We start from the raw sequence: 14353 nt of genomic DNA, 5'->3' as shown, positions 1-14353 counted from the left end.
CTAACCTACTGCTTTAAAATATATCACATGACATTTCTTCCAGAATAGAATTATAAAATTGTTTATGCTTGTCAATCAGATGAATTAAATGAATTATAATAAAGTATATGTTTGGAACAGAAGTTTTTAACACAGATTATTATGCTGCCGTTAAGTAGATTTTCAAAAACATTTAAATAAATGTTTCATTTTCTATGCCTTCTAAAATAAGACATTTACTTACTACAAGAAACTACATCATTTAAACTCATTATAACTGACATTTTATGAATAGAGTATTTTTCCTGAATCTGTGGTGTGTCAGTATGATAACTAGGTCAGAGGTTATACTAACTGCTTTCAGTTTCTCTGTGAGAATTCTGTGAGTTGAAGCTTTTGAAGTAGTTCATGGACACTGTGCATGAGACAGCCCACATCCCAGATTGTCTCCCTTAACATTTTGGCGGAAACTTATTAAAACTTGTGGCAAACATTCATTTTGTCAATAGAGTAAAATATTGTATTCATAGAAATTACTATAAATCATATTGGATAGTTATGCAGATTCTCAGAAACACTTGCATTATTATATAAAAAAAAAGCCATCACACTCACACACACACATACACATACATACACACACACACACACACACACACACACACACACACACACACACACACACACACACATATATATATATCTGATCTCACTGAGTTGTGTCTTTGTTGAGCACTATCCTACTTGCTGTCCCTAGAATAAATCTGTCTGCTTTATACAAAATAATGCACAGCAAACACATTTTAGTAACCAGATTTTACAATCATGCTAACCTACTGCTTTAAAATATATCACATGACATTTCTTCCAGAATAGAGTTATAAGATTATTTATGCTTGTCAATCAGATGAATTAAATGAGTTATAGTAAAGTATATGTTTGGAACACAAATTTTAACACAGATTATTATGCTGCTGTTAAGTAGATTTTCAAAAACATTTAAATAAATGTCTCATTTTCTATGCCTTCTAAAATAAGACATTTACTTACTACAAGAAACTACATCATTTAGACTCATTATAACTGGCATATTTTATGAATAGAGTATTTTTCCTGAATCTGTGGTGTGTCAGTGTGATAACTATGTCAAAGGTTATACTAACTGCTTTCAGTTTCTCTGTGAGAATTCTGTGAGTTGAAGCTTTTGAAGTAGTTCATGGACACTGTGCATGAGACAGCCCACATCTCAGATTGTCTCTCTTAACATTTTGGCGGGAAACTTATTAAAAAACTAGTGACAAACATTCATTTAGTAGTGTAAATACATGTAAACATGACAAAACCTTCACAATGTATTCCACAGACCATTACAGCCTCTTACTTCTTTTCAGAAAGAGAAACAAATTGAATCACAGCTTGCCATTAAATCTTCAGATATTTTGACTGGTTATGAAACAAAACATTATAACTGACATATTTTATGAATAGAGTATTTTCCTGAATCTGTGGTGTGTCAGTGTGATAACTATGTCAAAGGTTATACTAACTGCTTTCAGTTTCTCTGTGAGAATTCTGTGAGCTGAAGCTTCTGAAGTAACTCATGAACACTGTGCATGAGACAGCCCACATCTCAGATTGTCTCTCTTAACATTTTGGCGGAAACTTATTAAAACTAGTGACAAACATTCATTTAGCAGTGTAAATGCATCTAAACATGACAAAACCTTCACAATGTATTCCACAGATCATTACAGCCTCTATGTAAGTGAAATTAAGCCCAAAATTACCAACAAGCAATAAAACTCAACATTCTTCTCCCAACTCAATTTTCATACAAATCCTATTATTCACTGTGCCCACACAATCAAAAGCATTTCTATATATTAATAAAGAAAAGAAAAGAGAGTAGAAAATAAAAGGGAGTGAGGCAGAAATAAAAAAATGTAAGAGAAAGCTGTAAGAAGTATATACAATGGAATGTTACTTACTGTTTATATTAATAGAATTAAAAATAAAACATATTATTTACTCTTATTTAGTTCTGATTATTATTAGTTAAAGCATAACAGATTATTTACAAACAGGCATAAGCAGTATAATCAAGAAAGTATAATTAGAAATAGTATTTGAAGAACTTATAAAAACTTTTACAAGGAATAAATATGTTATTATTCTATTAATGATATTTTCATTACTGTTCTCTCCTGCCCTCCCCACCCTTTACCCACTACATAATCTAAATAGAATGTCATTGTTTAAACAAAGAAAATAATAAAAGGAGAAGGAAAAAAGGTAAAGATAAAAAATGTATCAAATTACTAACCTTACTTCTTTTCAGAAAGAGAAACAAATTGAATCACAGCTTGCCATTAAATCTTCAGGTATTTTGACCGGTTATGAAACAAAACATTTCTTTGCACATAGAGAATAACTTTGATTAAATCTTTTCCAAAATATTTGTGGCTTTCTGGAAATGCAGGAACTATATTCAAAAAGATTAATAATGAACTAAAATGATGAGAGAGAAAAAAACATATAACAAATCATTTGTTTTTTAGTCTCTTCTTCTTCTCTGAAGTATTCTACGAAGCTTCAGTTGCCAATCTCTTTAATGAAGAACTAGCCCATTCCATTTCTTCTATTTTATCCAAAATCCTTTTTTCTTTGACAAACAGTAAAGCAGAGTCTAAATCATCGAAAACCTTAGGACCATCAGGAAGGAAGATTTTAAGCTTGGCAGGAAACAGAAGGTATGTTTTAAACTGTGCTTTTTTAAGCTCCCTTATTAGTGGCAGAAAAACTTTTCTTTTAGCTATTACCATGGAAGAATAGTCATTGTCAAAACGCACAGTTGTCTCATTAATCTTAACAGGAGCTTTAGCCCAAGCAGATTTAAGAACCATCTCTTTATCAAAAGATGATAGAAATCTAACTATAACTGATCTAGGATATTTTTTGTTAGAGTTAGTATTAGCTATAGATCTATGTGCTCTTTCGATACCAAAAGAGAATGCTTCTGGTAAGTCTAAAGTGTTAGGGAGCCAAGTTGTTAAAAAAGAAGTAATATTGTTACCTTCAATATTTTCTGCCAGTCCAAAAATCTTAATGTTATTGCGCCTAGATCTATTTTCCAGGTCATCCAGCTTTGTTTGTAAATGTGTATTTTGTTTCAGCAGAAACTCAATGTTGATTTCCTCTTCTTGGATTCTATTTTCCATGTCATTCACAGCTTCTTCTATGCCTGTCATCTGGTTCTTCTGTTGTTGCAGGTCTGTATGTAACAGGTCTATTTGTTTTGTAGTTTTTTCTATGAAGGTGTCTATTTTAGTATCCATTTTATCCATTTTATCAGTAAGTTGCTGGATTATAATTATCAGAGACTGAAGTTCTTTCTTGATGCTGGAGTCTTGAGAATTTGTCTTACTGGAACTCATTTCAGACTGATAAACTGACAGGAAAATTTCCACAGTGATTTCTGACAGGAATATTGTTAAGATTTCCTTTCTTTTTTAGATATAGTTCAAGAACTATATAAAACAAACTAATTTAGAAAGAAAATTACTTCAAAAATTAATTTTTTAAGTAATTAATTCCTGTCAGTGTAATGAAATTGGTGGAGCTAAAGAAATCTGCTGCTATCCTGTGTTCATCTTTGGCCACGCCCCAGAAACAAGCATTCTGTGTATACGCTAGTGTGCACAGCACACTAGCAAGCTCGCGTAATGAACAGGGAAGATTTCTTGCATGTCTCGAGAACTGGAAGGGCTTTTCCTTTTTTAAAAAAAAAAAAAAAGGACGTTTAACTGAAATTCAAGACAGTGCTTATTGCAATACTTTACAGATATTGTGCATCGTCTGGATTGATTTAAATTATGTTTCAATACAAAATGAAACAAAAACACATTTAAAACTTGCATGTCACTTAGCGATCATTGCTTATTAGAATCAGTAATTTATGTATAATCATTGTTACATTTCAAAGTACAGTGTGTATTAACTAGTTTCTTCACCATATATTATTGTTTATACATTTCCATCACAATTAAGTGAAAATTAGTTAAATCAATTAAACTGTTGTTATTAGGCTACTGTATATAAGTTAGCTATTAAAGCTGAAGTAGGTATATGTAATATTAGTATTATTGAAAGATAATTTGTAAAATACTTAATAGAGTGAATGGACAATACATATTTTATTACCTTTAGCATGGATTTTTTGTTTTAGCTGATTCTTTGAGAGAAGCAGAAGAAGGAATACTTTTTGAAGCAGTTCTTTACTTTTTTTCTTCACATCAATCCAATTATTTTTTCTCAGGGGATCTTTTCAGTGAAGTAGTTAAATACCAATCCATCTTCTCTGGAACTGTCATTATATTGTTATTTGTAATGTAGTTTATTGCTTCCTCAATGTCATTGAATGTCCTTATTTCATTTGAAATAAAAATCCTTATTTTTGCAGGGTATGCTAATTGGGCTTTTATTTTGTTTTGCTTGAGTAACTTCACCAGTGGCCAGGCTTTCTTTCTCATTTCCAAAACTCTAGAGGAGAAGCTATGGTCAAATCTGATTAGAGTTTGCTTATACTTCAGTGGAGACTTTCTTCAAGTGCATTTAAGAACAAGTTCTTTGTTAAGATAAGAAAGAAATGTAACCACAACAGATCTAGGTGTGGATGCTGATGATGAAGGAATGGGTTTCCCAATAGCTTTGTGAGCTCTTTCTATACCATATGAAAATCCTTATTTCAGATCTAGGATGTCAGGTAACCAGGAATTAAGGAAAGAGATAATATCATCACATCTAGACTTCTCAGGTAACCCAAAGATTCTCACATTAGTCCTCCTTTCTCTATTTTCCATATCATCCAACTTGTTAGTAAGCCATTTATTCTGCTGCTGAAGAAATGCACCCTAGATTTCCTCCTCTTTAAGCCTTCCATCTATATCAGATAGGAACTCTTTGATGTTTAATATTTTAGTTTGATGCTGCTGAAGTAGTTCTTTAAAGGTTTCAGTTTGATTATGAGAACTTTCTCTCAAATTTTCTAAATTGTCCTTTAAACTGTCCATTTTGAGAGATAATTATTTTAGAGTTGAAGACATCAACTGGATTTCTTTCCTCAGAGTAGTTTCTGCGTGTGAATTCTTTGAACTACTCATCTTCCCAGATCAGTTTTAAACTCCAGATATTTCTGACAGGAAATTTTGAAGAGTATACTCCAAATTTGGTATGATAGTAGTAAAAATGTTAAAGAACAATATTTAACTATTTTTTCTAAAAAAAAAATAATTATTTTCCTGTTATTTAAAGTAGTTTTAAGGAGCTCTAAAAAAGTGCTGCTTTCAGAGTGCCATCTAGGCTCCGCCCCCTCTTTTCTTTATTTTGACCTCTGATTTCTGCAGTTTTATCAGAATATCTAAATAGGTACTTAAAGCTTCTTCTGTTCTTTACAGCCTTTTGGCATTCAACTGCATCATAGCGCTCAACCTCTTAGAGCAAGAAATCTGGACAAGCCATGAATAAAAGTGGGACAAAGGCCCAAAAATAGGGACAATTTTTAAATATTGCTCTTACAAACTTAGAAAGTTGATAGAATAACAGGTTTTACATTATCATGAATTTTCTGAAGGATATGAACTCTGAAACCCAAATGCCTGTCATTATTTTCTAACTTCAGTCTTTAATGATTTGCCACTAATTTGCCAGAAAACCACAATTTATGAAAAACGGACCAAACATATGAGGCAAAAATCTGGACATTCTGTGAAAATCGGTACAGTTGAAATGTATGGACTGCATGTATTTCTCTAGTGCTTCATTAATTTAAACATCTCTGAATACATTTGATTTATTTTGAACTGATGAACTGGTCACTGGTGCCAGTTTAGCTGATGAACCGGTCACTGGTGCCAAATTTGTAATTATACTTATGCATTATTGTTCATACTACCAACACATCTACATGACAGTCTGCTTGCTTTCTTAGTTCAAAATGCATATATTTGCAGCAGTGGTCTGGATGCAGAGCTGATTGTTTGCCAGCAAAGTTAAGCTTAACTTTAGCCTTGCTGTGCAGCACAAAAGTTTGAAATCTTGACTGCGAATAAGAAGACCAGGGCTTAGTTATTAGCCCTGACATTGAAGGAGGCATTCAGGGAGGGAGTTGAAGATATATGGCCTGCTCACCTATCCCAAGGGATTGGGAAGTGTTACATGTCCTTGACAGCACACTATGTGGTACAGTTCTACCCCACCCCCCCTTTGGGACTGAAGAGGCCACAACTCATGCTTCAAGGAGAGGGATAGGGCTGCTTGGAGGGAATGTCCTTTGCAGATGTGCAGAGACATCCTCATCAACACATTGCACATCCCTCCCCCAAGATTCGCCAAGTGTATGTGGGGGGGGGGTAAGACCACAAAAACAGCAAAAATCTTGAAACACTCAAATGGCTGTCTGAATGATTAAATCTCCTGGTTAAACCCTCACCCCAGTGATTGAGAAAAAATGTGCCAATTGACCAGGAGGGGGATGATGGTTGACAGACAATTGTGGTAAAGACAGGGGAAAAAGTGTGCCATTTATACAGCCATGCTTCCAATACTGCCAGTATTATATATGTGTTTTCAACAGCCTGCTTATTTTTACAAAAAGCAAATTAGCTTAATCTAGGTACAGTTATTTATTTTCTCAAAAATGAGAACTAGGAAAGATTCTGCAATTAAACATTTTTAACAACATGTAGGCAGGGAGCTGAAGCTGCATATTGACATGAAAAGAACTGCTGATGCTTTTAAGTAGGCAGGGATATTTCACTTTTAGCACCATCTTAGTGTTAACTGTATTTAGTACTATACTAAGGTTACAGAGATGAGTGAAAAAGGTTTTCTGATAGCTGTTTCCCCCTCCATATTCTGATATTATCTATATTTTCCCCACACGTAATCAGATTGTCTCCCCTTCCTGCTTCTGGTCAGCTTCTGAAGCCTTTTGGCCTTTTATACCTTTACTAGCTATGGAGCCTTTATATGCTAGTGCCTTTTTACATTTTTTCCATGTTTAATTTGTACTTTCACTGTATTTAACCTGTATATGTGGCTCAACTGCTTCACATTTGCAGAAGGGTAAGAAATAAGTCAGTTACTGTTTTATGTGATTAACATTACAGAATGGTCCTAGAGATTGTTTTTGGTGGAAAATAATTCACCAGGGAATTCCTGCTCCATTCAGCCCTTCCAGTCATTTCTCATCATTACAGCCATTCCCACCCATATATCATTACCCCTAAACATTACAGACAATACCTGCTTCAGTAAACAATCCAGTTACAATTAGTTGACAGTCATGCCAACTCCTCAGCCCCTCCGTCATAAAATGCCAGAGTCCCATATCAGTCTCCTAAATACATTGGTAAACTAAGCCCAGGAATCAGATTAAAATCCTTACTCTCTATGTTGTAAGAATAAGTACATAACACACTATTAGCTATTAATCCTTGGCTCCAATAAACAGTAACTACTAACTTTAGGTTCATCTATAACCTTCTGCAAGAAACACAGTGAATTTACACATTTTATAAAGCACCATTGTCATCTCTCGCATTCTCTTCTACCTGGCCACTGTTTGAAAGTATAAAGCTGAAGAAAAACATAAATAAACCATTGGCATTGTGCTGTAAATACTTATTACCCAAAGTTAAGTAGATATATTAAAAGCAAATGTTAAACATATGGATATGAAGAGAGGAGCTTAACAGAAGCATCTCTCATCCTTCATCCACCATCTTGGAAAAGCCTCTACGTCCTCCCATTGTTAAAAGTACTCTGTGTAATTTACTTACTCTAGGTTTATATTTTCATATATATGTGTACAAACTGAATATGGATTTTTCCCCCAGGCCTGCCCTGAAACTGGGTTATGCCCAGTGGGGCTTTCCAACTTAACAAATATAAACATATAATAAATGGCAACACGTTTTATTAGAAGTGATGCATCCGCAGAACCAGCATATTCATTTGGTGAATGAAGTAGATATATTCAAGAACATGACTTAATAATAATGCATCTATAACAGAGGCTTCCTCCTTCCCCTAGGAAGTTTCCATCTATTGTTTGTTAGATGTATAGAAGGAAAAGGAGTACGACTGCAATGAAGTCAATCATGAAGGTGTTCTATGTATGCTATGGTCTGTTTCCTAATCAGGAACTCCTCAGCATTATCCTGTGAATGCTTGTTAGTAAATTCATCAATTCCTGTTTCAAAGATGAAATCAGCAATTCAATCCTGCTCAGGCACATAATTTAACCTGTGGCTTTAGAGAAAACCTTGGGACATAATTCCAGTGATGAAGCTATATACAGATAGAAGATTAGTCTTTTTTTTTCGTCTCCTTTACCAGTCATGTCTAGTGGCTCCATTGACTTAACTTAATTACCCATTAAGCCTATTCACTCTATTAGGTACACTAGCCAGGCATCCACGGGCTTGGTCCTCTGATATTTATTTGCATCAGGGTGCCTAATTTAATCCATTTGTTCCCCCCAGAATGAGAACTGAATACAAGGGAGTGGGCTACCTTCTAGGTTCAGCCGAGCAGCTGACCTTCTGTGTTGAAGCATTCTCCCTCCTCATGGCAGCTCCCATGTACACTTCCCTTGCTGCTTTGCTGTGAGACATGTGTCAGTCTCTGCAATCTGACTTTCACAGCCAGTATGTATATACAGCAGCATGAGTGCAACACCTAGTGCTCACTGTAGGTGGTCAACTGAGCCAGACCTGCTTCCCTTTTTCTAGGATAGATGAGCTTGCAACAGCCACTTACTTTCTCCTTCCCTGCCAGCTCTGTCAGGTGCCTGAGCTGCTAACTAAACACAGGTCACCTGGACCATAGGCAGGTCTTTAGCCCCTACTTCACCAGAGATGATTTTTCATAAAGTTCCTTCTTGAGTCCATAGTCATGGATTTCATTAATCTTACAGACTTCACAAGTAAGTGTGTCTGGAACTTGGTCACATTGGATCAGTGAGGGAGCCAAACACATAAGTCATCGTGGAGTGCAGCATTTGGTTACATCTGTTTAAATATCCTTGACATTGTAAGGCATCAGTGTTGTAACTTTTGGTGGTCCTTGTGATATAGACGTGATGTAAAAAAATCACACAGGAATCAATAAATAAAGTTTCATAAGCAGATATATGGCTAATCAAACTCACATTCATTGATTCTACAACCACTGGAAACAGACAATAATGCACATAAGACTGTTAGTGTACTAACTGAATATAGATTTTTCCCCCAGGCCTGCCCTGAAACTGTGTTATGCCCAGTGGGGCTTTCCAAATTAACAAATATAAACATATAATAAATGGCAACACATTTTATTAGAAGCGATGCATCCACAGAACCAGCATGAAGAATTCCTACTGTAAAGCTCATTTTCCAAATCCACTGAAGAATAAAGGGCACAATCTGCTGCAGGTAGTCATAAGAAACAAAATGTATAAGACATGGTGTTTGTAGTCATCAGTGGACAAACACGATAACATTCATCATTCAGAATTTTGACCAAGAAATAAAACTAGACCCCACTAAAGCTGTATATGCTGAAATGGAGCACACTGTTATCACATATTCATTTGGTGAATGAAGTAGATATATTCAAGAACATGACTTAATAATAATGCATCTATAACAGAGGCCTTCCTCCTTCCCCTAGGAATTTTCCATCTGTTGTTTGTTAGATGTACAGAAGGAAAAGGAGTACGACTGCAATGAAGTCAATCATGAAGGTGTTCTATGTATGCTATGGTCTGTTTCCTAATCAGGAACTCCTCAGCATTATCCTGTGAATGCTTGTTAGTAAATTCATCAATTTCTGTTTCCAAGATGAAATCAGCAGTTCAGTCCTGCTCAGGCACATACTTTAACCTGTGGCCTTAGAGAAAACCTTGGGACATAATTCCTGTGATGAAGCTATATACAGTGTTGTGAAGATTAGTCTTTTTTTTTCGTCTCCTTTACCAGTCATGTCTAGTGGCTCCATTGCCTTTACTTAATTACCCATTAAGCCTATTCACTCTATTAGATACACTAGCCAGGCATCCACAAGCTTGGTCCTCTGACATTTATTTGCGTCAGGGTGCCTAATTTAATCCATTTGTTCCCCCCAGAATGAGAACTGAATACAAGGGAGTGGGCTACCTTCTAGGTTCAGCCGAGCAGCTGACCTTCTGTGTTGAAGCATTCTCCCTCCTCATGGCAGCTCCCATGTACACTTCCCTTGCTGCTTTGCTGTGAGACATGTGTCAGTCTCTGCAATCTGACTTTCATAGCCAGTATGTATATATAGCAGCATGAGTGCAACACCTAGTGCTCACTGTAGGTGGTCCACTGAGCCAGAACAGCTTCCCTTTTTCTAGGTCTTTAGCCCCTACTTCACCAGAGATGATTTTTCATGAAGTTCCTTCTTGAGTCCATAGTCATGGATTTCATTAATCTTACAGACTTCACAAGTAAGTGTGTCTGGAACTGGGTCACATTGGATCAGTGAGGGAGCCAAACACATAAGTCATAGTGGAGTGCAGCATTTGGTTACATCTGTTTAAAGGTCCTTGACATTGTAAGGCATCAGTGTTGTAACTTTTGGTGGTCCTTGTGATATAGACGTGATGTAAAAAAATCACACAGGAATCAATAAATAAAGTTTCATAAGTAGATATATGGCTAATCAAACTCACATTCATTGATTCTACAACCACTGAAAACAGACAATAATGCACATTATTGACTGTAAGAATAAAAAGAAGGTTTGCAAGTTCCATTTGCACCACAGACCTATTTATCTAAATAGCCTTTGAGAAAAGAAAAACGTCTTTAGTCTTCAGTTCCATGATCTCACTAACTTCAGTATACAGTTTTATACAAAATGCAATAGTTGATGAAACATAGTTATGATTCCTATTTTGTGAAAACAATGTACAATGAATTAAATGATTCCTTTCAAGGGCTGCTGTAAACATCCATACATTGTCTTATAGAAAATATCTGTCTTTTCAAAAGAAACTATTAGCATTTATTTTTTTAAGTTGCTTACCAAGGTGGAGCACTTATCCATTTGGAAGTATTTCAGGCTCAGCCCCTGGCATTACAATGTGATACTTACAGACTATTTAGAGAAGTAAAAAAAAATTGAATATAAGGAAAACATAGAATGCTGAAGCAACTACACCCAAGTACATGAAAATGAGAAGTAACCACAGAACCAAATGCAACTATATACAAGTACAAAAGGTAAGAAGTAAACATAGAACCAAAGTACCTACAAATGAGCAAAGAAAGGTGGAAGTATAAACCATACTATTTATAATATTTACAAAATGTCAGTCCCTACATCCAGGTTGTCAACCACCTGCAAGAAGAAAAGTAAGACATACTGAAGGGTGAGTAGAAAAAATGGAAGGAAATTTAACTTTTGTTACCTGCTGTAAAGGATTGATATTTGACATTTTTAATGAGAAGAGATTTTGGTATTGGAGCTAATGATTGCCATAACTTTGATCCAAGGAGTAAAAGCTGTGATTAACATACTATAGCTTGCTTTGAGGAGTTTGTATTATGAGGGCCATTTTTGTTTTGAATTCTCAAATTATAGCTAGAAATTCTCAGAGTTTGCTTGCAAGGGGAGATAACGTTTCAAGATTCAGAAGTTTAAACAACAGATATCCAAGTATGAGAGATGGTCTTCATTTAGTTGACAGATAGTATCCTATCAGAGTAATACAGTCATATTGTATTTTGGGAGATATGATGATAAAACTTCATATTTTGTTGGAAATGGGACTTCCATTATGGCTGCACACTAATCAGCTGCTAAAGTTCAGCTTTCCCAGTCTGAAAATCGAAAATGTGAAAAAGGAGTGACATTGAAACTATTTTGGGGTAAAAATTAGTTGCTGGCTATTAAGTACACTGCCTGGATTCCAGCAAAGAAAAAATTTGGAAAACCTGAAAGAAAATTAACCAGAAAAGATGAAGAGAAAACATTTTCTGGGAAGGATTCTGTAGCTGTTCAGCAAAAAGCAGTTCAAGCTTCAGCTTTGGTCCAAGATACGGCTTCCAGTAATTAGAGAAAAAATAAATCAAATCTACTCAGATGTGATTAAAATTATTTTATTATTTTATTTTCAGTCTGATGACCGGGGAAGTCCACTGGGCCAAGAAGAGCCCGTTTTCAGTAGAGGCCCGGGGAGAAAAGCTCCATAGATAATTGAATACAGATATATAAGTTCAAAGACAATTATAAACACAATATCAAGCATGGTATCTACATTATACACAGACTAAAATGAAGTACAAAGGATGAAAACATAGAAAATTGAATACATAGTAGCTGTAGTGCTATTGCACAAAAGATAACATATTCTGTCAGTAACTAATTAAACATTTGGAGAATTTAGGGTTTCTATATTTCAGAAGTAAATGGAAGCAAAGATACATTTAACAGAAGATAAATGCATCTAGTATATAGTAGGCAAGTGTGTGGGAAGAGGTGAATGTGTTACAGAGTATCTGTAGGTATACTTTAGAAAGGCAGAAAGGCTAGTTGTTATTTACAGAAATGTGGTAGTAACTGTTTCAGAAATACAAGTCTTTAATAAAGTGTAATAAGATGAGAATAAAATAGCAGTTTAGTAGTGGAGTTAGTGGTTTGGTTGGGTGGATGGTTGATTGGTGGTGAGAAGAGGTTGGGGTGCTGAATGGATGGTAGTGGAAGAGGTTGGGATGCTGAATGGATGGTAGTGGCATCTATAAAATAAATGAAATATTGAAGGAATATATCAACTCAAATAACAGAAGGCCAGAAAACTTAGAAGCTTTAACTAGCTGTTCAGATGAACTGATAAAATTGCAAAAATCAGAGGATGAAATGAAGAAAAAGCTCTCTGAGTATGAGGCTTCTTAAAAAGTGCTTTTTCAAAAGACAGTAGCAGAGAAAACCTGAGATTTCATGCTGTACCACAGAAACTGAAAGGAACAGACTGTATTATTTTTATGAAAGCACAAATAAGCAAATGGACTGGTGTTCCACAGCAGGATTTGTTAATTGAAAGGACGCATTGACTACATGCTCCAGACTTGGCCATGAAAAAGCAGAAATGCAATCATACCAGTAGAAAGGGTTGATCTTCTCAAAGCTGTGGCAGAATTGCAAAGTATTAAAAACTGGAGACAGCAGAGTGTTTGAATAAAATAATTATTCACTGTACACCAGGCAGAAGGGAAGCAAATTTGTCCCAGCCATCATGGAATGCCAAGAGGTAGGTGTGAGATTCAAGTTGCTCTATCTGGCTGTCTTCAGAGTATTTTTTTTCCTGGAGGATCAGCAACATTTTTTTGATGCAGAACAGGCTAAGGAGTAAATAGAAAAGTTTATCCAACAAAAAGAGAAACAATAAACAGATGGGGTCTCTGCTTTTTTATTTTTCTAACAGTATTGTTCATAAACATACTTTGACAGTGATACCTTAGTTCATAGAGAGACTTTACCAATAATACCTTTTCCAATGATCCAAATTGAAATGCTTGAGAGACAAAAAAAAAATAAAAAAAACACAGGAGTTGACTAGAAGAATCAGGAGTACCTTGGGCATGAACCAGTGTCTGGTGTTGGTAGATAGAGATGAAAAGGAAGAAGACCAGCAACATTGAAATTAGTGAATAAATGGGAGACTATAAAGCATCAGTTGTATTTGTAAAATATCACTTCTGAAAGAAAAGTAGTTGAAAAATATTGGACTTTTATTGCCTTTCTTAAACTTGTGAGTGGACTGTAAGCATATACCATAGTTTATGTTATTAAGGTTTAGAAAGACACTAAAAGGGGGTTTGTGACTGTAAGTAAAATAAAGTTTTTTTTCTTATTAGTATTTGTATAAAATATTTCATGTTGTAAACTCCTGTTATATTTAGTAAAGGAGTTCCATGTAGGGTTCTACTTATAGATATTTTAAAAGTGGGGGAGACTTTTCAGAGACTGTGTGTGTGTTAAATATATTAAAGTAAATAACTACATTTTTAGTTGTAAGAAATATTGTGTTTTCAGTATAACAAGAGAAGAAATGCTGGACAAAATCAAGTTCATTGTTAATATGTTGTGATCCTGGGGTGGGGATGGGGTGTAAAAGTGCACTCATTATATTATAGTTAAAATTAAAATATTTTTCTTATTTTTATAAGGGTGAATATCTAGATTAATGACCTTGGCTTAAGCTATAATCAAGTGATTTTTTTGGAAGTAAGTATGCTTTAAAAATAAGACAAAATGATGGAAGTCATGAAAATGACAAGTTTCTTGCATCTGCAAAGATATTAGCATT

Source organism: Protopterus annectens, chromosome 5.part0 (genome assembly GCF_019279795.1).
Source record: "Protopterus annectens isolate FY-2018-M chromosome 5.part0, PAN1.0, whole genome shotgun sequence".
Taxonomy (NCBI): domain Eukaryota; kingdom Metazoa; phylum Chordata; order Ceratodontiformes; family Protopteridae; genus Protopterus; species Protopterus annectens.
Note: the sequence above shows the minus strand (reverse complement) of the source record.